General features: G+C 36.2%; 3 non-coding genes across 3 annotated transcripts; 2 read left to right on the plus strand and 1 right to left on the minus strand.

Moving 5' to 3' along the window:
* Positions 1 to 16,533: 16,533 nt before the first annotated feature.
* TRNAS-GGA (transfer RNA serine (anticodon GGA)) lies at positions 16,534 to 16,605 on the minus strand. Its single transcript has one exon. It is a non-coding gene; the product is annotated as a tRNA-Ser (tRNA).
* Positions 16,606 to 16,631: 26 nt separating this feature from the next.
* On the plus strand, positions 16,632 to 16,703 carry TRNAS-GGA (transfer RNA serine (anticodon GGA)). The gene has a single exon. It is a non-coding gene; the product is annotated as a tRNA-Ser (tRNA).
* A 310-nt stretch (positions 16,704 to 17,013) lies between these two features.
* On the plus strand, positions 17,014 to 17,085 carry TRNAS-GGA (transfer RNA serine (anticodon GGA)). Its single transcript has one exon. It is a non-coding gene; the product is annotated as a tRNA-Ser (tRNA).
* The last annotated feature ends 4,277 nt before the right edge of the window (positions 17,086 to 21,362 follow it).

Raw genomic sequence — 21,362 nt, forward strand, 5'->3', positions numbered from 1 at the left:
TTATTTATTTATTTATTTATTTATTTATTTATTTATTTATTTATTTATTTATTTATTTATTTATTTATTTATTTATTTATTTATTTATTTATTTATTTATTTATTTATTTATTTATTTATTTATTTATTTATTTATTTATTTATTTATTTATTTATTTATTTATTTATTTATTTATTTATTTATTCATTTATTCATTTATTCATTTATTTATTTATTTAAGCTGGTAGGGATAAGGCCATCAGGCTTTCTCTTCCCCACTACCAAGGGATTACAACTACAATATTAAGACTACAATTACACTTATAATTACATATAATTATATATTAACCATATTGTGAAATATCCAGTCTGGTAGACAACACTATTGCCCTTTTTGCAGGGTTTACATATATTTCACTGTACCTTCAGGACTAGAGCAACGGTCGTGAGACGCAGGTCGCCGTCATACGTCGTAACATAAGTTTAGCAACCATTCTTTTACATTATTTGATAACCCCTCCCTTACGTCGTGGACGCTTGGTTTTGGTTTCGAGTGATATATTTAAAACTAAATTTATGAATATGTTTGTTGCGCTCTATCATTACAAGCTGAAACACACCATCAAAGCCGCAAGCGGGAATTGTTTGTCCGCACAATCTACGGGAACGTCCTGCCTTTATCTTTAGGGCTGCTGGGATGGTTATAAAAGGTATTACGTGAATAAAATGCTCAACGAAGCGACATTTCTAGTTATAGGTAAACAAGTATGCAAATGAGTGTATCCAGAACATCAATTGACACCAGCACCTAGGAAACCGAGCTCTATATTTCGAAAAGAGAAGTATGTGATTTTGTGCACTTTGATTATCATGCAGACATGTGCAGAATAGCTATGTGGGTCTTTTCAAGCACCGACTTTACGTGTTATTGGTTATGTAAGCCTCAGGAAAGGGAAGAACCTCTGACAGTGTGAGAAGAAACGTCAGTTTGGACGAATGCTTGCATTTATTTCAACTGATTGCAATCTTTAACTTTGCAAGTTCCATAGCAAATAAATAAGTAACTAATAACAATGATGATGGTGATAAATACTACTACTAATACCACCAATAATAATAATAATAATAATAATAATAATAATAATAATAATAATAATAAATTGTAATGAACCATATACAGGGTGTTAAAAAGTATGCAATATTTTAGAAGGTGCTAGTATGCATCAAAAAAGAAAAAAAGTCTAATAAATATGGGTTCTACAACACATACTTTCTGAGATCTGAACGCTTGTTCGTAGGAGGTGCTCAATGTGACGTCCATTCATGGCAATGCATTCCTCTGCGCACTCTTTGGAATTGACCTGGTTGTTCTTGATAACCAAAAGTCTAGGGGATTTAGGTTTGGGAAACGAGCAGGCCAAGGTGTGGGGCCTCCCAATCGATCCAGCAGCAGTCCCGAAATGTCAGCGTCAGGAGTTTACGCTTATTACGGAGAACATGTGTGGTGTGCCATCATGCAAGAACCTATCTATAGTCTTTGCTGACATGGCACATTCTCCAGTAAGGTAGGCAATACGTTAATAAGAAAGTCCTATAACGAGCCCCAGTTAATATCTGTGGTAGCACGTATGGCCCTTAATCTATCGCCAAGAACGTCGCTCACACGTTGATTGAGTATCGGTCCTGATGCCTCATTTCTTCAATTGCATGGGAACTTTCATCAGCCCACACATGCTGATTACGAAAATTCATAACACTCTCTCTGCTGAATTCCGCTCATATCCGCAACCAAACTTTTGTTTTCATTATTCCTTGTGACATATCAGTATGCTATGCCAGGGGTGTCAACTACGGTATGATTATTTGGTAGCCTGCTGTATTGTAGGGTAGAAATATGCACTGCCATAAATAGACATCACATTGAGCACTTCCTATGAACAAGTGTTCAGATCGCAGAAAATATGTGTTTTAGGACCCATGTTTATTAGACATTTTTCTTGTCTTGTTGCATAATATCACCTCCTAAAATATTGGATACTTTTTTAATACCCTGTATAGTAGAATAAGTTGATAAACTAGTAAAGAAGACATAGGCCTATAATAGATATAGCAGTTTTTAACATCAGAAGTTTATCAAGAAAGTGGAATACTGAAGAACTATAAAAATGAAGTGAAATCAGTATCTAAATACTCATCTCATTAAGATTCTGTTATACAAAGGAACTTCACACAAGCATATAGAGACTAGTGACAGTTGTATCAAAGCCTTGAGCATTAGATTAATAATTAATGAAGTCGATAAAATAATTATCGTAACAGGAATATACAAAATCAGTAATACTACAGACGTAATAAATATATCAAGAGCACCAAGCACTATTTCTTTTGCACTCCGTGGCTTAAAAGCATAATATTGAAATTTGATATTTGTTCTTTAATGTTAATCCCTGACACTTTTACCAGCTACTAAACACATCCTTTAAATTATAAAAATGTGTAAATAAATCCTATGGGACTGTTTGTTTACAATTATCATATTTTTTAATTATAAAATGCACAAAAAATAAAAGAAAAATGTTTAAACATATAATAATAATAATAATAATAGTAATAATAATAATAATAATAATACAGTAGAACCTCTATTTAGACCTATCCGTGGTAATGAAGGGAATTGACTGAACGGTTAATCGAAAAAATCGGATAATCTGTACCATAAACGATTTTCATAAATTAAGTGCATAATACTTAGGCCTACTGTTTCGTACTTTTCTCCTTGATGTTGTGTTTAACGTGCTAGTTACTAGACCAGAAGTTCACTAATTTATTCAAGTCCGGTTGTCAATGACGGTTTTTAAGGGCCAAAGCCTTGTGATGGTTGTCTGAGGAAAGGTAGGCGTAGAGATCTCGTGTTGCGGATTTACATACTCGTAATTTATACAGGCCTAAACGTTACCCTTGTATTTTTATTAAATCGCACACAGTTGTAATGTTAATCTCTTATTCTAATTCGACATGAGATACAGTTTCTGCTTTCGCAAATCTCCCAATTATTTGCGCTTTTTTTTTCGATACTTAGCATAACACATTTTATTTTGACAGCGGTGGAAAACATTTTACACATATAGTTTGGCCACTCCAACAGTAGGACAAGGACTGAATGATACTCGGGTTTTGCAATGTGTGAAAGTTCTTGGGGTCATTTTATAAAGCAGGCAGTGACTGTTTTACAAATTGGGAAAAACATCCTTCCCACAAATAAATGTATACTTACTTACAAATGGCTTTTAAGGAACCCGCAGGTTCATTGCCGCCCTCACATAAGCCCGCCATCCTGTGCAAGATTAATCCAGTCTCTATCATCATATCCCACCTCCCTCAAATCTATTTTAATATTATCCTCCCATCTACGTCTCGGCCTCCCCATAGATCTTAGAAGTAACTGTATAGGATTTCGTATTTTGTTTTGCAGAAAAAAAGGAGAGAATGACAGTCGGATAATCCTCCGATCGGTTGATAGGGTGACGGATAATGGGGGTTCTACTGTGGTTTATTTATTTAATCTAGCAGAGCTAAGGCCAGCAGGCCTTCTCTACCGCCCAGCCAGATTTTACTTATAGTTATCTCAGAAACCACTATTCAAATGAGATTCTGCATTTTATATGTTATTGGCATCATCTTATTTGATACAGCCTGTGAAGCCTTTTGTTACTCTTTAATCAGATTAAATATAACAAATATTCTAATTTACATATCAATTTTTATGCTAATTTTCTCGTTCAGTATATTTTTAATTCAGTAATTTTTCAAAATATTGTAACAAGTCTTCATCGGCTGTATAGAGCTCCATAAATTCTAAACGCATGCAGAAATTCATCAGTCTATTTTTTAATGGTTTCAGAGATAATGATATTTATGTATGTTGATTTTTGTGCACTTCATAATTAAAAAAATCTGGCAATCGTGAACACACCAGAGTATTCATTCCCAAATTTTAATATTCATAAAGATCTGTTTAGTAAATGGAAAACGTTTTGGTGGTCTATCTTTAATAGAAGTGGGGATATTACATTTAAAAAATGATACACTTTCAGGCACAGAGCACAATAGAATTACTACTGGTACCTAGTGCCCTTATGTTGTGATTAAGAAATACACAAATCTATATTGCCACGGTCTATTTTGACCGGTGAACTATTGTAATATGTACCGACATATAGGCTAACTGAGAAGCTTTGTTTCTTACAATAGTAATTTATTTACTTATTTTAATTACTTTTATTAATATATATATATATATATATATATATATATATATATATATGCTGTACAACAGCCAGAATCCAATTAAAGTTCAGCACAATATAAAACAGTATAATAGACAAGAATACAATAAGACGAAATATTAAAATGATTATAAAAACAATGGAATATAAATGATAACGAGAGTAAATAAATAAATTCAATACTAACAAAATACATAATTAGATTAATGAGAACAAACTGACATACAATATCAATAAAATAAATACTATACATTAAATGGATATAAATTATTTTCATGCAAATTGGCTATCTTTATGCATCTGCAGACAGGAGAAAGAGATTTTGAATTTCTAGTATACAAAATTTGTAGGAATTCGAAGACTATATTATTTAAGGAGGATTCACAATCAATTTCATCCTTTAAGACCTTACAAAAATAAATAATCAAGATCTTGACGTCTACCATATAGACTACAAACTAAAAATATTTGTAGTTACTCTCATAATTATTATAAACACAGGAATTGGGTAAAAATCTAAAAATACATAAGGAAATAAATTTTCTTTGAATATTTTTCAATTTAACAGAGTCGGTGGAAGTTATGGAATTCCATACAACAGATGCATATTCAAGTTTAGATCTAACCAATATATAGTATAAATTTAATAGAGACATAAGACTAGAAAAAGAATAATCAAGACCTAATTAGACCGAGCATTCTCATTGAATGGTTATAAATACTATATATTTGAACATGATCATGAAAATACAATTTAGAATCAAGTAGGATACCAAGATCTCTAAGGCAATCTTTCCTAAAAATTACGACATTATTAAGAGAATAATTATATATTTTAAGGAAGTAGTTTTACGTGAAAAGGAAATTATAAAACTTTCGGATTCATTATTTTTCATTCAGTTTCCATCAGAACATAGTGCAATTGAATTAATATCATTTTGAAGAATGTAAGAATCAGCAAAGCTATTAATTTTTCCAAAGATTTTAGGTCATCGGCAAATAATAGGCAGCTAGAACTTATTATTTTACTTAAATCATCACTAAATAATATAAATAGGAGAGGCCCCAACGTAGATTTTTGGGGAACTTCACATAAACTGTTATAAGGTAACGAGAGGGAATTACCTAGTCGAACACAAGCTTGTATATCTGTTAAATAATTTTCAAACGAATATACATAGTTAGTGGAGAGACCAAAATTATTTAATTTATTTAATAATATTTTATGAGGAATCACATCAAATGCTTTACTGAAGTCAAAATAAATTGAGTCACATTGACCTTGAGTTTCAACTACTGGCATACCAAAATCAAGGTAGGATACTAAATTTGTAATGGTAAATTTTCCTTTAGAAAATCCATGTTGGACTGAATTGATTTCATTTGTAACATAAAATGAAATGTGTTTATGAATAACTTTTTCGAAAATCTTTGAGAAATTGTTTAAAATAGAAATGGATCCATAATTACTAGCAACATTTTTATTACCAATCTTAAAAACAGGAATAATGGGTTGCTTCTTTCCAAAATGAAGAATGTATTCCTGTTTTAAACTCAAGTTAAATATAAATGTTAAAACATGTATAAGAATATTATAGCGGCCTTTAATTATAAAATTAGGAATGCCGTCAACGCCTTTGGATTTATTAGGCTTGAGCTTTTGAATGGCATTATTAACATCTTCAATTGTAATTTTTGGTATAGGTAAGAAGTCAGTAACATAGTCATTTATAAAGAAATTAGAGTTAAGCTTATTTTGAACAGATTTAAATTGACTAATAATAATAATAATAATAATAATAATAATAATAATAATAATAATAGCAGAAGCAGCAGCAGCAAGTCTAATAGTTACAGTATAAGGGAAATTCTATAGAGTATTCCTAAGGAATAATGAGTTTAAATGGATTGAAGACCCTGAAGATCGACCTTGTTAAACGCTGAGGTTGCAGCTCTTTGTTATACGTACACCAGTAATGGAACAGTTTCTTGTGGAAGTAGCAGAGCATGTCGTCAATATTTCTTCTAAATCACCTCTTTGTTCTCTGAAGTTATGCATTCTGCTCTCAGCTTAATAAACTTGCCTTTTATGTATGCCTTTGCACTCTTACAGCTTACAATTTAATGACCTTTAAGATAGATTATCCCTTGAAAGCTCAGCTGCTGAGTCATAGAATGTGTACTATTTCTGGATTACTGTGCATTACGCCAGTATGATGTAGAACAAACAATTGGCCATCCTTATCTTGAATAGAGACATTTAGGAAAGTAAAGTAGTGATAGATGTCTTTTTAGAAGGAAGTCTTTGGAGTGGGTGACGCCACTTTGTGTACATTGTGCATCTTACGTAACAGCTGTAGTAATACATCAAACGAAGGACTTCATATCTGCTTAAGCTCGTAGATAAATCAGTACATTTTAAAGCTATGGAACACACACGTTCCATAACACAGAGTAGCCTGACAGCGGTGGAAAAATATCTAAGAACTTGAAACAATATTTTTTGCAGCTGTCTAACACAATATACGATTCAAAAACTACGTTGTCATAATACAATTTTACTTATGATATAAATAACCCAGAAAATTGATTAGAAGTATTGTGTAACTTTTTCACCTATAGTTTTCAGTTTGTTAGAGTTGTGAAATAACTCCATGTACAGTACACAGGGAAGTCATTTATAAATTTAAAATCGAACTAGCGGTTTGTATTTTTGAATGAGGAGGCTGAAGGTATCGCCGTTAGGCGGCAGTATTATCTAGGTTTCAAGATAATCGACGTATGCACAAGCGAAACAAAAAAGTATCAGTTGTAAGATGGCGACGATAGACGATGAAAGGGAGGCAAGGGGCAATGGAAAAGAGTCGAGGAACGATGGAAGAGAGTCAAGGGACAATGGAAGAGTTTAGGGACAATTAAAGAATGGTGGGGGGTGATGGAAGAAAGGCGAGAACGATGATTGAGAGGCGAGGGACGGCGGAAGAGAGGTGACGGACGATGGAAAAGAGGAGAGAAACGATGGAACGAGGAGAGGGACGATGGAAGAGAGACGAGGAACGACGGAAGAGAGGTGAGAGACGACGAAAGAGAGGCGAGGACGACGGAAGAAAGGTGAGAGATGACGAAAGAAAGGCGAGGGACGACTGAAGAGAGACAAGGGATGACGGAAGAGAGGTGACGGACGATGGAAGAGAGGAGAGAAACGATGGAAACGAGGAGAGGGACGATGGAAGAGAGACGAGGAACGACGGAAGAAAGGCGAGAGACGACGAAAGAGAGGCGAGGGACGACGAAGAGAGACAAGGGATGACGGAAGAGAGGTGACGGACGATGGAAAAGAGGAGAGAGACGATGAAAAACAGGAGAGGAACGATGGAAGAGAGACGAGGAAGCGGAAGAAAGGTGAGAGACGACGAAAGAAAGGCTAGGGACGACGGAAGAGAGACAAGGGATGACGGAAGATAGGTGACGGACGATGGAAAAGAGGAGAGGGACGATGGAAGAAAGGCGAGAGACGGCTATTATAGGCGGTAGTTTTCTTAGTTGAATTATTTTTCCTGCTCCTTTATTAAGTTGTTTACTTTTTTATTTAAAGACGAAAGAGAGGCGAGGGACGACGGAAGAGAGGCGAGGGACGACGGAAGAGAGGCAAGGGACGACGAAAGAGAGGCGAGGGACAATGGAAGAGTTGAGGGATGATCAAAGAATGGCGAGGGATGATGGAAGAAAGGCGAGAGATGATGGTTGAGAGGCGAGGGACGACTGAAGAGAGGTGACGAACGATGGAAAAGAGGAGAGGAACGACGGAAGAAAGGCGAAGGACGGCGGAAGAGAGGCGAGGGACAATGGAAGAGTTGAGGGATGATCAAATAATGGCGAGGGATGATGGAAGAAAGGAGAAAGACGATGGTTGAGAGGCGAGGGACGACTGAAGAGAGGTGACGAACGATGTAAAAGAGGAGAGGGACGACGGAAGAAAGGCGAGGGACGACGGAAGAGAGGCGAGGTACAATGGAGGAGTTGAGGATGATCAAATAATGGCGAGGGATGATGGAAGAAAGGCGAGAGACGATGGTTGAGAGGCGAGGGACGACTGTAGAGAGGTGACGAACGATGGAAAGGAGAGGGATGACGGAAGAAAGGCGAGGGACGGCGGAAGAGAGGCGAGGGACAATGGAGGAGTTGAGGGATGATCAAAGAATGGCTAGGGATGATGGAAGAAAGGCGAGAGACGATGGTTGAGAGGCGAGGGACCACTGAAGAGAGGTGACGAACGATGGAAAGGAGGAGAGGGACGACGGAAGAAAGGCGAGGGACGGCGGAAGAGAGGCGAGGGACACTGGAGGAGTTGAGGTATGATCAAAGCATGGCTAGGGATGATGGAAGAAAGGCGAGAGACGATGGTTGAGAGGCGAGGGACGACTGAAGAGAGGTGACGAACGATGGAAAAGAGGAGAGAGACGACGGAAAAGAGGCAAGGGACGACGGAAGAGAGGCGAGGGACAATGGATGAGAGGAGAGGGACGATGGAAGACAGAAGAAGAAACGGTATAATTGAAGAGAAATTTGAAAAGTTAGAAGAATAAGGGTCCGGAAAGATTAGGAATAAGGGAAAAATAGATAAAAGAAGGAGACTATGGAGAGAAATGGAGAAGAATGAGAGGGTGGGAAGGGAAAGGGCAGTAGGAATTGGTGAAGAATGACGAGGAGGGATAAATGAGAGAAGCCTGCGTTGATTTATGTTCAGAGTAGCCCAATAATTAGCCTACACATAAATCTCGATTCTGTTGTGTTCTCTCCTCTGCTACTGTAGGGTCTGAATAAAATTGAAGATGAATCACAGTGAAATGAGGTAGAAATAGTTAATATTCGCATCACAGCCTTGCTAACGCGTAGCAGTGGAATGATGTACAACTGCTGGCAGACATAATGTGAGAACGTGAGTTGATGCTCATCTCCCACTGCACATAATGTCCCGCGTTCAAAGCCCGGCGTGACCTAGGACAATAGCATGGGAACAAGAGAGGCGTGCAAGCAGCCGGGCCGACCTTTCCCTTTCCTTGACAAGGTCGTGCTGTGAACTGGACCTGCTCGCCTGCCCCTAATTGTTTGCATAAAGTAACCTTCAGTCCACTGATTGCTGATTAAGTCACAGGAAAAGTTTGACTAACCTTTAATAATTGGTGTAACACTTCGATGCACCTAGTTTAGTATGAATTTTTATAACTGATCAAATGAAGGTTAAATACATTCTAATGCAATCTCTGTTATGAGTTTTAATTAACTGTAGGAACTCTTCCAACTGTTTACTTTGTGGAAATGTCAAAGTTTATTTTAGAATTGAGTAGAGAATTATGAATATAATCGAACCAGAATGCATTATAAAAATACAAATTAATAGCACTTGAATGAGTTGGAGAAATTAGGTATTGTGTTATTAGCTATGATCGTCGTCATCCTCAACGACAGAAACCACAACAGCAAAACCTAAAAATTGACCAACGTTTATCTGTTCACTTATCTTCAGTAAATTATGTCTCTTTTCTATCCATGTGACAACCTGATTCATACTAAAATTGTTTAATTATAGTACTTTTTTAACTTAGAATAAGTCTTTCCCCACACCGAAAATGAACTCCCTTTCCGAGATCCGTAGTGAAACGAAGAATGACAGGATTTTAAATCTTTTTTTAACAACACTATGAGCCCAGCCGAAAGCTAATGTTGTTGTTGTTATTATTATTATTATTATTATTATTATTATTATTATTATTATTATTTAGGCCAAGAACTAATGTAAGTTGTGTGACCACGCCCAATGACGCAATCTCACCCTACTACGGGCATGAGAACGCCAAAGTTGCGTAAAAAATTAGCGGACTGCCTCAGTAATATCTCAGCATCGAAAACAGCTACAGATCTTTTTACTAAACGTTTGATTTGTATTTGCGAGTTCTGCATTATTAAAGTGATAGACCTCATTGACACGTATGATACATTTTTGTACCATCGTGTTTTTTGTATTTACAGCTATTGTTGTTAGGCCTTGAAAGTTAGAATTCCCACACAGAAATTTGTTGCTAGGGAAACCATTCTTCATAAGCATAAAACTATACTGAAATAGACTCATACAGTGCACTTATTGTTACTTAGTTACCATTACAGTGCAGTTTTGTGAAGGCTTTGGAATAATATTTCTCTAAATTTTCAATTCAAAATATATTGTATTTGCAGTAATTTTAAAAATATGATCCTGCAAAAAATGTTGTACAATACATGTTTGTGAAGTGCATTACACAATTTCAGAAATTGAAAAAGTTCCTCTGCTCGTTTTTTTTTAACTTTTCCTCGATTTCGTAAAAAACACTTCCCAACCTTGTATCGTGATATAGGCTATTTGAGTGAATCATAGTGAAAAATTTGTTGTGAGCTGGACTATTTTCGGAATGTAGTTTCATGTGAAGTGAAAATATGTTCCATACTCTTCATTAATTCAAGAACTCCCTGGAAAATGGATGTAACAGCAGATTATTGAAATAGAATTGAGGCGTTCAGAGCTAAAGTGGATCAAGTCCCTGAGACGTAGTTTTGAGATAATAGGTCTTAAAGTTAACTTGCTCTAGTGGATTATCTAATTTCACTAGCAATAATTTTATTGCTCCATTCTCAAATTCTACATTTATAAAATATAAACAATTGTGATATTAATTGATGCAACGCTTTAGTGATTTGATCCACTATGGCTCAGAACTTCGTGAATAAATAATCTGAGCCAAAAGTAACTAATGTCACCTACCGGCGAATGCTTGGAATTAAACTTGATCCATTACTGCTTGGAAAAAATCCAACTTCAGATAATCGAAAAATGAATTAAATTCAATTTATGTAAATTTGTGACTTGATCCACTTTAACTCTGAACGCCTCGTATACTGTAGATGGGAATAGTATATTACGATACAAGGTTGGGAAGTGCTTTTTACAAAATCGAGCAAAGCGAATTCCAAAAATGAAATTTTGAGTTGCAGGCAGTTTCATAATCTCTATTTAATCCGCTATCAAACTGTCGTGTCTCTAAGTTCAAAGTCAAAGTCTCATACAACAGTTCTCACTTTTTATAATGCTTAACATTACGAGTACAAAGATTGTCATGTGTCAGTTACTATAGTCTTACTATTTGTAAATTATGCGAAAATATTTGCATCTGTTGTATGTAGTAATCGGCGTCACTACATGTTTATTAAATAATGAATTAATGTGTCTTTTACAGTTGTTTCTCATTTTCTTCCCAATTAAGACTAAGGTTTTCCATTCTGTGCATTGTTCAATGTTGTGTGTATCGTGACAAAACAATAAAGTGTCTTGCAGAACTTATCTTCCAAAGTAGAGGATTACTTATAAATCATTTTGGCTCCTGGAGAATGTTCTCTTAATACAATATGTCGAAGTAAGGATGATAAACTAAAGACAACTTCCAAGTGCTAACTTAAGAGACCAATGATGGAAATAATAAAGATTTGCTGTCACTTCAAAGCGATGATAATGAGGTATGGGATTATATTTTCAATAATTATGACATTACACAAAAATATTTTCGGAATATGTATGATAATACTTTCTTGTGTTAAATTCTAACGTACCTTGTTTACATGTTTCGACATATTTATGGGTCATCCTCAGAACTGGTCGTTGTTGGTTTTGGCGCTTCTTGTTTTGTTTCCTATGAGGGTGTGTTCGTGTGGTATAGTGTAGTGTCAAAAAGTGTGTGTGTTCTGGAATTGAGTTATGTGTTGAGAATTTCGTTGGGGTGTGTTTTCGTGTGTCTGTATATTCCATATTGTTCTAGTATGTTTAGTTTCTGGCTTTTTGGTTGGTTGGATATGTAGTATTTCAATGTCTGTGTTGATGTCTCAGTGGATGTGGTTAGCATTTGTGATGTGTTCTGCATATGTGGAGGTGTTTTGTAATTTTTTTATGGCTGTGATGTGTTCTTTGTAACATGCTTGAAATAATCTTCCTGTCTGTCCTATGTAGAAGTTGTTGCAGGTGTTACATTTGAGTTTGTATACGCTTGTGTGGTGGTATTTGTTTATTTGTGTTGTTTGTGTGTTGAGATGTTTTTGTAGAGTATTATTTGTTCTGTATGCGATGTTGTAATTTAATTTCTTGAATGAGGTTGCATTTCTGTGCGTGTTTTTGTTTTCATATGTTAGTGTGATGTATTTTTTATGTTCTTGTGTTTGTGTTGTATTCTTATGTTTTTTGTGATTATGTTTTGTCTTATGTATTATGTTGTCTATTATGTTAGGGTTGTATCCGTTTTCTTGTGCTATGTATTTGATTGTGTTTAGGTCTTCATTGTAATCCTGTAAGTTCATTGGTAGTCTGTGTACCATTGTTCGGAATGCAGCTTGTTTGTATTGTGTTGGGTGATTGGATGTGTTGTATATGTGTGTTGTTGTTCTTGTGGGTTTTCTGTATACTTTGAATGTGTGTTTGTTGTCTACTTTTGTTATTTTGTGTAATCAAGATGAGTAAAAATATTTTATTGTTGGACACACACAAAATGCTGGAAATTCTGTAATAGGTATATTCGTACATAGAAAAACAAATAAAGATAGTCTTAAAATCGATCCCGTATGCACCATCACTATGGTGCAAAGTGCAAAGAATGTGGAACAACATATAAAACAAAATTATTAAATTATAATGATTCCAAGATTTAAAACAATGTTCTGTGGAAATTGGAAGAAATTTCACTGTTTATTAAATCGAAGACTCATTCTCAGCACCACTTCTTTGTACATAAATTCTACTTTAAATAGAAGATTTATTAACATTAAAATGATTACGGTCCACACCTGTGGAGTAACGGTCAGCGCTTTGGCCGCGAAACCAGGTGGCCCGGGTTCGATTCCCGGTCGGGGCAAGTTACCTGGTTGAGGTTTTTTCCGGGGTTTTCCCTCAACCCAATACGAGCAAATGCTGGGTAACTTTCGGTGCTGGACCCCGGACTCATTTCACCGGCATTATCACCTTCATCTCATTCAGACGCTAAATAACCGAAGATGTTGATAAAGCGTCGTAAAATAACCTACTAAAAAAATGATTACGTGTTATTTTTATATAACTCTCAAAGTCCTAAATTTCTTTTTTTTAGCACCTAGAAATTCGTTCCCTAATTATAACCACTATTATCGTCCTATACCTTCAACGATTGAATCTTTTGTTTTGTTTTCCTGTCACTCTTATAATGATTACGAAATTTCTCTAGAGTTCTAAACACTTACACGTGATCAGTCTACATGCCCTTGTGGTTATCATGGCAAGACTACACAAGACAAACTCAGAATAAGGGATACACTTCCAGTTCCTATGCAATGGAGATAAATCTCCAATTCCATACCGGAAATCGAACTCATGCTTGCTTCTTTCGCAGCAGGATCAAGTTATACTCGAGTCATTGCGCAGAACGTGTGGCTTTCAGAGCTGAAGAATCTAGATGCTTGTAAGCGCATCTTCCCAGAATTTATTGAGGTCAAAAGGAAAATGTTAAGGATTGTATTCGAACGATTTATTAGTAAGAAAGGAAAGATGACTGAAGAAAATAATTCAGAAGATACGAAACCATGTCGCACGATGGGGAATAAGAAGGAAACAAACGACCGAGTGAAAGTGGTGTGTATGTGGGTGTGTGGGTGTGAAATAATTTTAAATAAATGTCAAATATTTTCCACGATGTTCGGTTTCTTAAAAGAGGAACATTACAACAGGAAGGTAATAGCATTCATCATGTCGTATAGTCTTTAATATGTTCTAAGCTGGAGTTTTCAATTTCTTGTTCAAATACATCTTGTAAGGGAAGCATCGGATAGCTATACATATCTACATTTCAACACGAGAGGAAATACTGTGCGAGACTAGTCGCATACTGATTCTCAACAAGTATCTAGGTCTGAAATAGTATTATACTTTTTTAATTTTCTTTTTCTTTTTCTCCTGTGATACCCTTATAGTGACTTGAAAATAGACTAGTAAGCTACCAAAGACAATGAAAAAAAAATTACAATACAGTAGAACATCGATTATCCGAATACCGATCAACCGAAACATCGGTTAACCGAAAGCGTTCCAGTCGGCAAATTTGAATTTCCGCGCTCGCCATGTAGAAGTTTCGCTAGCGCTGTTTGCGACATTTAGCGGCAAAAAAAAAAAAAAAAAAAAAAAAAAAAAAAAAAAAAAAAAAAAAAAACGAGTGTCAGCTCTGAAGCAAAAAAAAAACTGTAGGCCTACTTTAATGGCCGTTTTGAACTTGTCAAACTAGGCTAGTCAGTTTTGTGTGTTAGTTGTAAGACGTGTGATACAAAATATATACTGTATGTACAGTTTTGTGTTTAATATCAGTATTTCTTTGTTTCATACTGTTCCTATGACACGGTACAATTTGTTTTCGTAAATGATCGGTTTTCCGAAAAATCAGTTGCGGGCAGAATAGTGGTACTTAAGCATGAGGCCGCGGAGATAATAAGAAAATATATAGGCTATGATTTATTTGTTATAGGTAGGGAAAGGGATTTGGAGTATTATAAAGAATGGTGAAACGTAGTATAGATATTCGTAGATCAGTGACTGTCAAGCGAGCTGCGTCACAGAGCATGGACGAGTACAGTTCACTTCATACAAACTTACACACAACGTGCTGTAAACGTATTTCAGAATAAACATATGGAATAAAAACGTAAAATTTACACTGTCACACGTTAAAAGTGTTAAAATTGTTTAAAAAGGTATTTACCTTCGACAGACGGCCCGTTTCGACGCTATTTGTCGTCGTCTTCAGTGTCTCTTGAACCAAGTGGTTCAAGAGACACTGAAGACGACGACAAATAGCTTCGAAACGGGCCGTCTGTCGAAGGTAAATACCTTTTTAAACAATTTTAACACTTTTAACGTGTGACAGTGTAAATTTTACGTTTTTAACAAAGTGTTAACGAGAACTTTAATCAATGATATGGAATAGTTTAATGACATATAGTGGCCTACATACATAATCTGTATTTCACTTTGAACTATATGTGTTTTTCTTGGCAACGCACAAAACACCAATAAACAACATTACAAATATGCATAATTAAATATCAATATCTGCGTCCTCGCGTGTCAGGGGAAACATTGATGGCTGATAGACAGTTGTCTTCTGTATGGAACTCGACTCTGAATATGTGTGTTTTCCTGTCAGGAGCGTGCTAAATTAAAACCTTTATTTACAATATCATGAAATATGATAATATGTACACAACGTACACTACAGTATTTAGAATATATAATACTACAATATTTACAACATAGCCTAATAGAGTATCATTAAATGTTGAACAAAATGTAGAGCCAAACGAAATGGCATTTTCAATGAATGCTATGTTTTGGTGATGAAATAATTATTCCTGCTGTGCCTTGTTATAATAAATTGTAAATATCATTTTCAAATTTTCTAAACACAACTTTGCTCTTTTGCAGGAAATTTTTTAACATGGAAAAACTCCGCTCTACATCTGCAGAGACAATTTGAGAGTAAGAGTACTTGAAACAAAATACGTCAATTAAATTCACATGTTGAATGACGTCATTGGGACACGTGTTTGTTAGTGCATCTGAAATCCGACTGAGAATACTGTACCTATCATTTTTAATCAAAACTCTGTTCATTTTTTCACCAACACGTTTTCCTACTTCACCTTCTACTGCACTCAGTTTATTTACAATAGTACTCATAATATTTATTTGCTTAACTAGTTCTACTCCTGACTGTACTAATCGAATAATGGCATCCGGTAAATATAAAAAATTTGACTTAATATCCATGATTTATTTTTTTATTATTCTATCATTTAGCATTCCTGGCATATTTGAATCGCAGTCGAAAGACTGGACCACCTTCTTCACAGATTGGAGGTGATGTGCGTAATAATAATTATTGCAAGCTTCTAACCATGACCCCCATCTCTTAAGAACTGGACATGGGGGAAGCGATAATTTAGGGAATTGTTTCCTGAATTTTGATACTCGATCTTAGCTTTTACAAATATATTCTTTCAATTTTGTATTGTTAGTTGGTTTCACTTTCGGCATTGTACATGCACTTCACTACGCTGAACTGCAAACCTGCATGTTGAATATTTATTTTGATGTACCGAAGTACATATGATATTTCCATGCAGATATTCTGCTTTCTCAGATGATGAGAGAGAGATGGAACGGAGAAAAATTCTCTCCGGCGCCGGGATTTGAACCCGGGTTTTCAGCTCTCCGTGCTGATGCTTTAACCACTAAGCCACGCCGGATACAATCCCGACACCGTTGAGAATCGTCCGGCGTGGCTTAGTGGTTAAAGCATCAGCACGGAGAGCTGAAAACCCGGGTTCAAATCCCGGCGCCGGAGAGAATTTTTCTCCGTTCCATCTCTCTCTCATCATCTGAGAAAGCAGAATATCTGCATGGAAATATCATATGTACTTCGGTACATCAAAATAAATATGATATGCGTAATAAATCACTTAGTGATTTAAAGACGGCGCCCATACCGTCGGACCCCGGCCAACCAGTCACTCATCTGAGTGCACCTCTACACATGTATGGACTTCGGTCCTGCGTGCATAGACATCTATGACGTAGTGCAGAGGGCGGCCACTAGAGGGAACCCAAGAGATGGAGCTTAATCTGAGACGATTCTCAACGGTGTCGGGATTGTATCCGGCGTGGCTTAGTGGTTAAAGCATCAGCACGGAGAGCTGAAAACCCGGGTTCAAATCCCGGCGCCGGAGAGAATTTTTCTCCGTTCCATCTCTCTCTCATCATCTGCATGTTGAAGTTCTTATGCGACAACTGTCCCGTTCACCTGTTGTTGACGTGCAGAGATCTGCGAGTATGTCATGGAGCGGAGGACTTGGTATAGGCTAAAGGGTTGTAAACAAATGACTGTGTAGATGCCAATACTAGCTTTTACTACTCCAAATTCCGTTCCCTAGTTATAGGTTATACTATTATGAAAATTGTGAAATTCACAAATTTACGATGTTGACTGTATAGAAGAATAAAACAATATTATATTATGACTCAAATAACTATACTTTTTTTTTTCATATTTAGAAAATGGGTCTGAGAGGCGCAACCCGTGCACTTACGTATTCATGACCCGTTCACTGGCGGGTTAATAATAGTAATATGAATAATAACACTAATAATAATAGTAATAATAATAATAATAATAATAATAATAATAATAATAGGCTAACAAGAATGACAAATGTTATTAGTGAAAATAAACATGGATCGTAAGTGGAACGTTTAAGTGACGTACTCTAGTAGATGTTGCAACGCTGTTTCCTTAGTCGCATGTCGAGTTGTATAAAAACAACCACTGTTTCGGAAGCTTAGTCACTTGTTGCATCCCTTCTGGTTTTTCTCCGAGCGAACGTATAATAATAGTACGTGAGCCGGGGGCGTTCTGTTGCCAAACTACGCAGACGTTCAGCCTAATTTTCTAATGAACCATGCACTTAATACTCTGAGTAAGGCTCTGACTGGTATGTACATTTATTATTTATCAAGCAGTGCATCTCACTTGACGATATTGTGTCAAAGGAAGAACAATAATTGTTCGTGTGCATCTGAAGTCAGATTAGTATAACATGTAGCTAGTCAGCGATATATGCAATGGAGGGGGAAAGGAACTGGCCATACTACACCATTATCTCCTGGCTTAATTGCCTCATGAATTATGCCTTGTTGATGTCACTTGTGGAGTCCTGATCAGTCTTCAGACAGTTGACTGAAATATAAAATAAATAAATAATGCATAAATAAAAAGTCAATAACTAAATAAATAATGAATAAGTAAATAAAAATAACAAATAAATAAGTAAATAAATTAATAAATTCATACTCATTAATTTTCAAGAAGAACACATTGAAGAAATAAATCATAAACGAAAATAATATTTGCAACAAAATAAAAGGAAAGAAGTGTCGCTTAAAATGTATAACGAAAGAAAATGTGTCCTTCCGTGATAGCGATATTTAGTATTTATTTCATTAAATATTTTTGTCACAATTGGGGTTTCTTCTTAATCTTCTGATAAGATAGGAGCAATGCCCTAAATCAGCGTCTTGTCAAAATTGTTCCACTACGGAACGCCGTTTAACCAACAGTGCAGCCGCGGAAACTTGTAATACATTTTCTCTGTTTTGCTGTAATTATTATTATTATTATTATTATTATTATTATTATTATTATTATTATCATTATCATTATCATTATCATTATCATTATCATTATCATTATCATCATCATCAGTTACTAAGAAGTCAGTACTTATTGTAATAAGTTGACAAGCGGATGTATGTGAAAGTAAACAAAATAAATATGACGTCTGAGTTTATACTTACAATACCGTCATCTCCCATAACTATGGTCCTGGAATACAACTATGGTTCATTCAAACTTTGTACTCCATAACGTAGTACCTCGTTTATCTATTTTTTTTTGCTGTACTGTAGTTTGAAGTCAAGTCACTGCAGCTATCTACGAACGAGCTATGTTACTTCTACAATGTTCTTTGAATATTTGTATCGTGGACCATAGTTGTGTTCCAGGACCATAGTTATGGGAAATGACGGTAGAGTATGTTTATGTTACAGGTAGACAGAAAACAGAAGCAATCAGTCTTCTGTGTTTGCAGTATGTTTATGTTTGCTAAAGGTAGACGAAAAGAATCCAAGATACAATCTTTCAAAGTATAACCGTGCAATAATGCCTTTCGATTTTAGTTCAATGTTTTATAAAAATAAGGGCTTAAAAATACGTGTGACGAAAGTTGTTTATTTATTGCATAAAATCAGTATCTGATAAAAGACGTTTGAGTTTTCGTTTCATGAAAACCAAGTCGACCTTCAAATGAGCTCGATAATTTACACTAAATCAAAAATAACTAGGGGAATCCAATTCAATCGAAGAAGCGTTTGAAAACTGTACTGTCGCAAACGTGTTGTTTTCGAGATAAGCAGCTGGAAATTAAAATCAACACCCTGTAAATAATTTTAAGGTGGAAAATTGTATCGTCATTTCTGCCTCTGCATTTACTCTGTTTAGAATTTTGTATCTTGTGGACACATATGCCGAAAACCCAATGATGAAAGTTGTATATTATTAATATTACAGTATTTTCCGTTTCAGAAGTTCAATAATAATAATAATAATAATAATAATAATAATAATAATAATAATAATAATAATAATGATAATGATAATGATAATAATCCGTGATGCTACAGCTCACGAAGGGCCAAGACCGACCAGCCGGCTGCTGGCCTCACGGCCACATGTCGAACCAGAGGTGGACGATCATCCAACCAGAATGGAAGTATCGTGTGGTTAGTACGATGAGCCCCCCAGCCTTTATAGCTGGTTTGCGTAACCGGATTTCGGTACCTATCGTAGCTCCCCAAGTGCATCACGATGCTTTGTGGGCACTGGTCCCATACACTGGCCGAAATTTCATGAGAAAATTTCTTCCCCAGTGAGGACTCGAACCAGCGCGCATTCCGTAACGCGAGTCATAGGCAGGATGTCTTAGACCACGACGCCACGGGGCAGGACAATAATAATAATAATAATAATAATAATAATAATAATAATAATAATAATAATAATACCAACAATTATGTATGTTGTAATATTCGAATAGCCTGTAGTTAAATATGACAAAAATCAATTTTGATTACTTCTTCCACCGGATTCATTGTTAACGAATTCGAAGTTCAAACCCGACTTGTCCCTGAATAAGTGGACCCCAGGCAAATTTTACTGGTCATTTTTTTTTTCCATTTATAAAATTACGAGTAGCACAGTGGGCTTATATGGAGGAATTGGCAAATAGCTTCGTCCCACCCTCCACCAGAAGTCATCCATCAATCCATCCACAACGACTCCAACGTATTCCAGTATGATTTCCGCCAGAACAATTTTATGATTTATCCATTTCCTATAGGAACAAGAAATGTCTCTTCAATTTGACTGCTATGCATTGTCTTAGGCGTTAACCTTGCGCCATGCTTACTATATTGTCAAGAAGTACAATTGTGAACAACTCGTGAAAGCTCGTGGTTCTCAAGAATTCTAGTCGAGAGCGTTTGTACAGCCTTTGAAGATTTCTGTGATAGGAGTACACTACAGGTTCTTAGAATGCCACTGTCTGCCTTTGGATGTGCTTGGCAGAAGCATGCAGTGATGTAATGATAAGGGTTGCCGGAAGAAGAAGTGACAAGGCATGCAGGCGTTCAATGCAGTGGGAGAGACACTGTACTAGCTTACCCATTGTTTTTATTAATCCGGATCGCTTCATCTGATGTTGTTGAAAGAATAGCTTATGTAGTGAGTAATCGCGTATTTATTTCCAAAACGAAATAGCGAGGCATGATCGCGAAACTATCAAATTCTCTCTTGTTTCTTCGCCTAAGAATTACTTCATAGTCTGTTCTAAACCACCTGACTATTGTTTTCTGGGCTGTCTCATATAGACTGCCTCCTACTTTCAGGCCTATACATATAAAGAAAATTTATTCCTTGACAAAACGCAAGGAGATAACACGACGATAAAGTCAGGCAACATAGTTTACATTTCAATGTGCGCAGAAAACAAATAATCCTACCGATCAGGCTGGAGTTGGCTTAAGTCTAAGGCAGATTTGCGGTCATTAGCACAATGCACCCTCGGGCTAGCGTCTCTTACCTGCAGATATGACATTGCACTAACGTGCACCCGTGGCTGGTGGCGGGTATGCTATCTCCCTATCCCTTCTGCACGATGGAGCATACTTCGTTGCACTCCTTGCATTTTACCCATTTCAGGGAGTGCTAATGACCACTGGTCTAGTCCACACCTGTGGAGTAACGGTTAGCACGTCTAGCCGCCAAACGAGGTGGCCCGGGTTCGATTCCCGGTCGGGGCAAGTTACCTGGTTGAGGTTTTTCCCGGGGTTTTCCCTCAACTCTATATGAGCAAATGCTGGGTAACTTTCGGTGTTGGACCCCGGACTCATT

Source organism: Periplaneta americana, chromosome 7 (genome assembly GCF_040183065.1).
Source record: "Periplaneta americana isolate PAMFEO1 chromosome 7, P.americana_PAMFEO1_priV1, whole genome shotgun sequence".
Lineage (NCBI taxonomy): Eukaryota > Metazoa > Arthropoda > Insecta > Blattodea > Blattidae > Periplaneta > Periplaneta americana.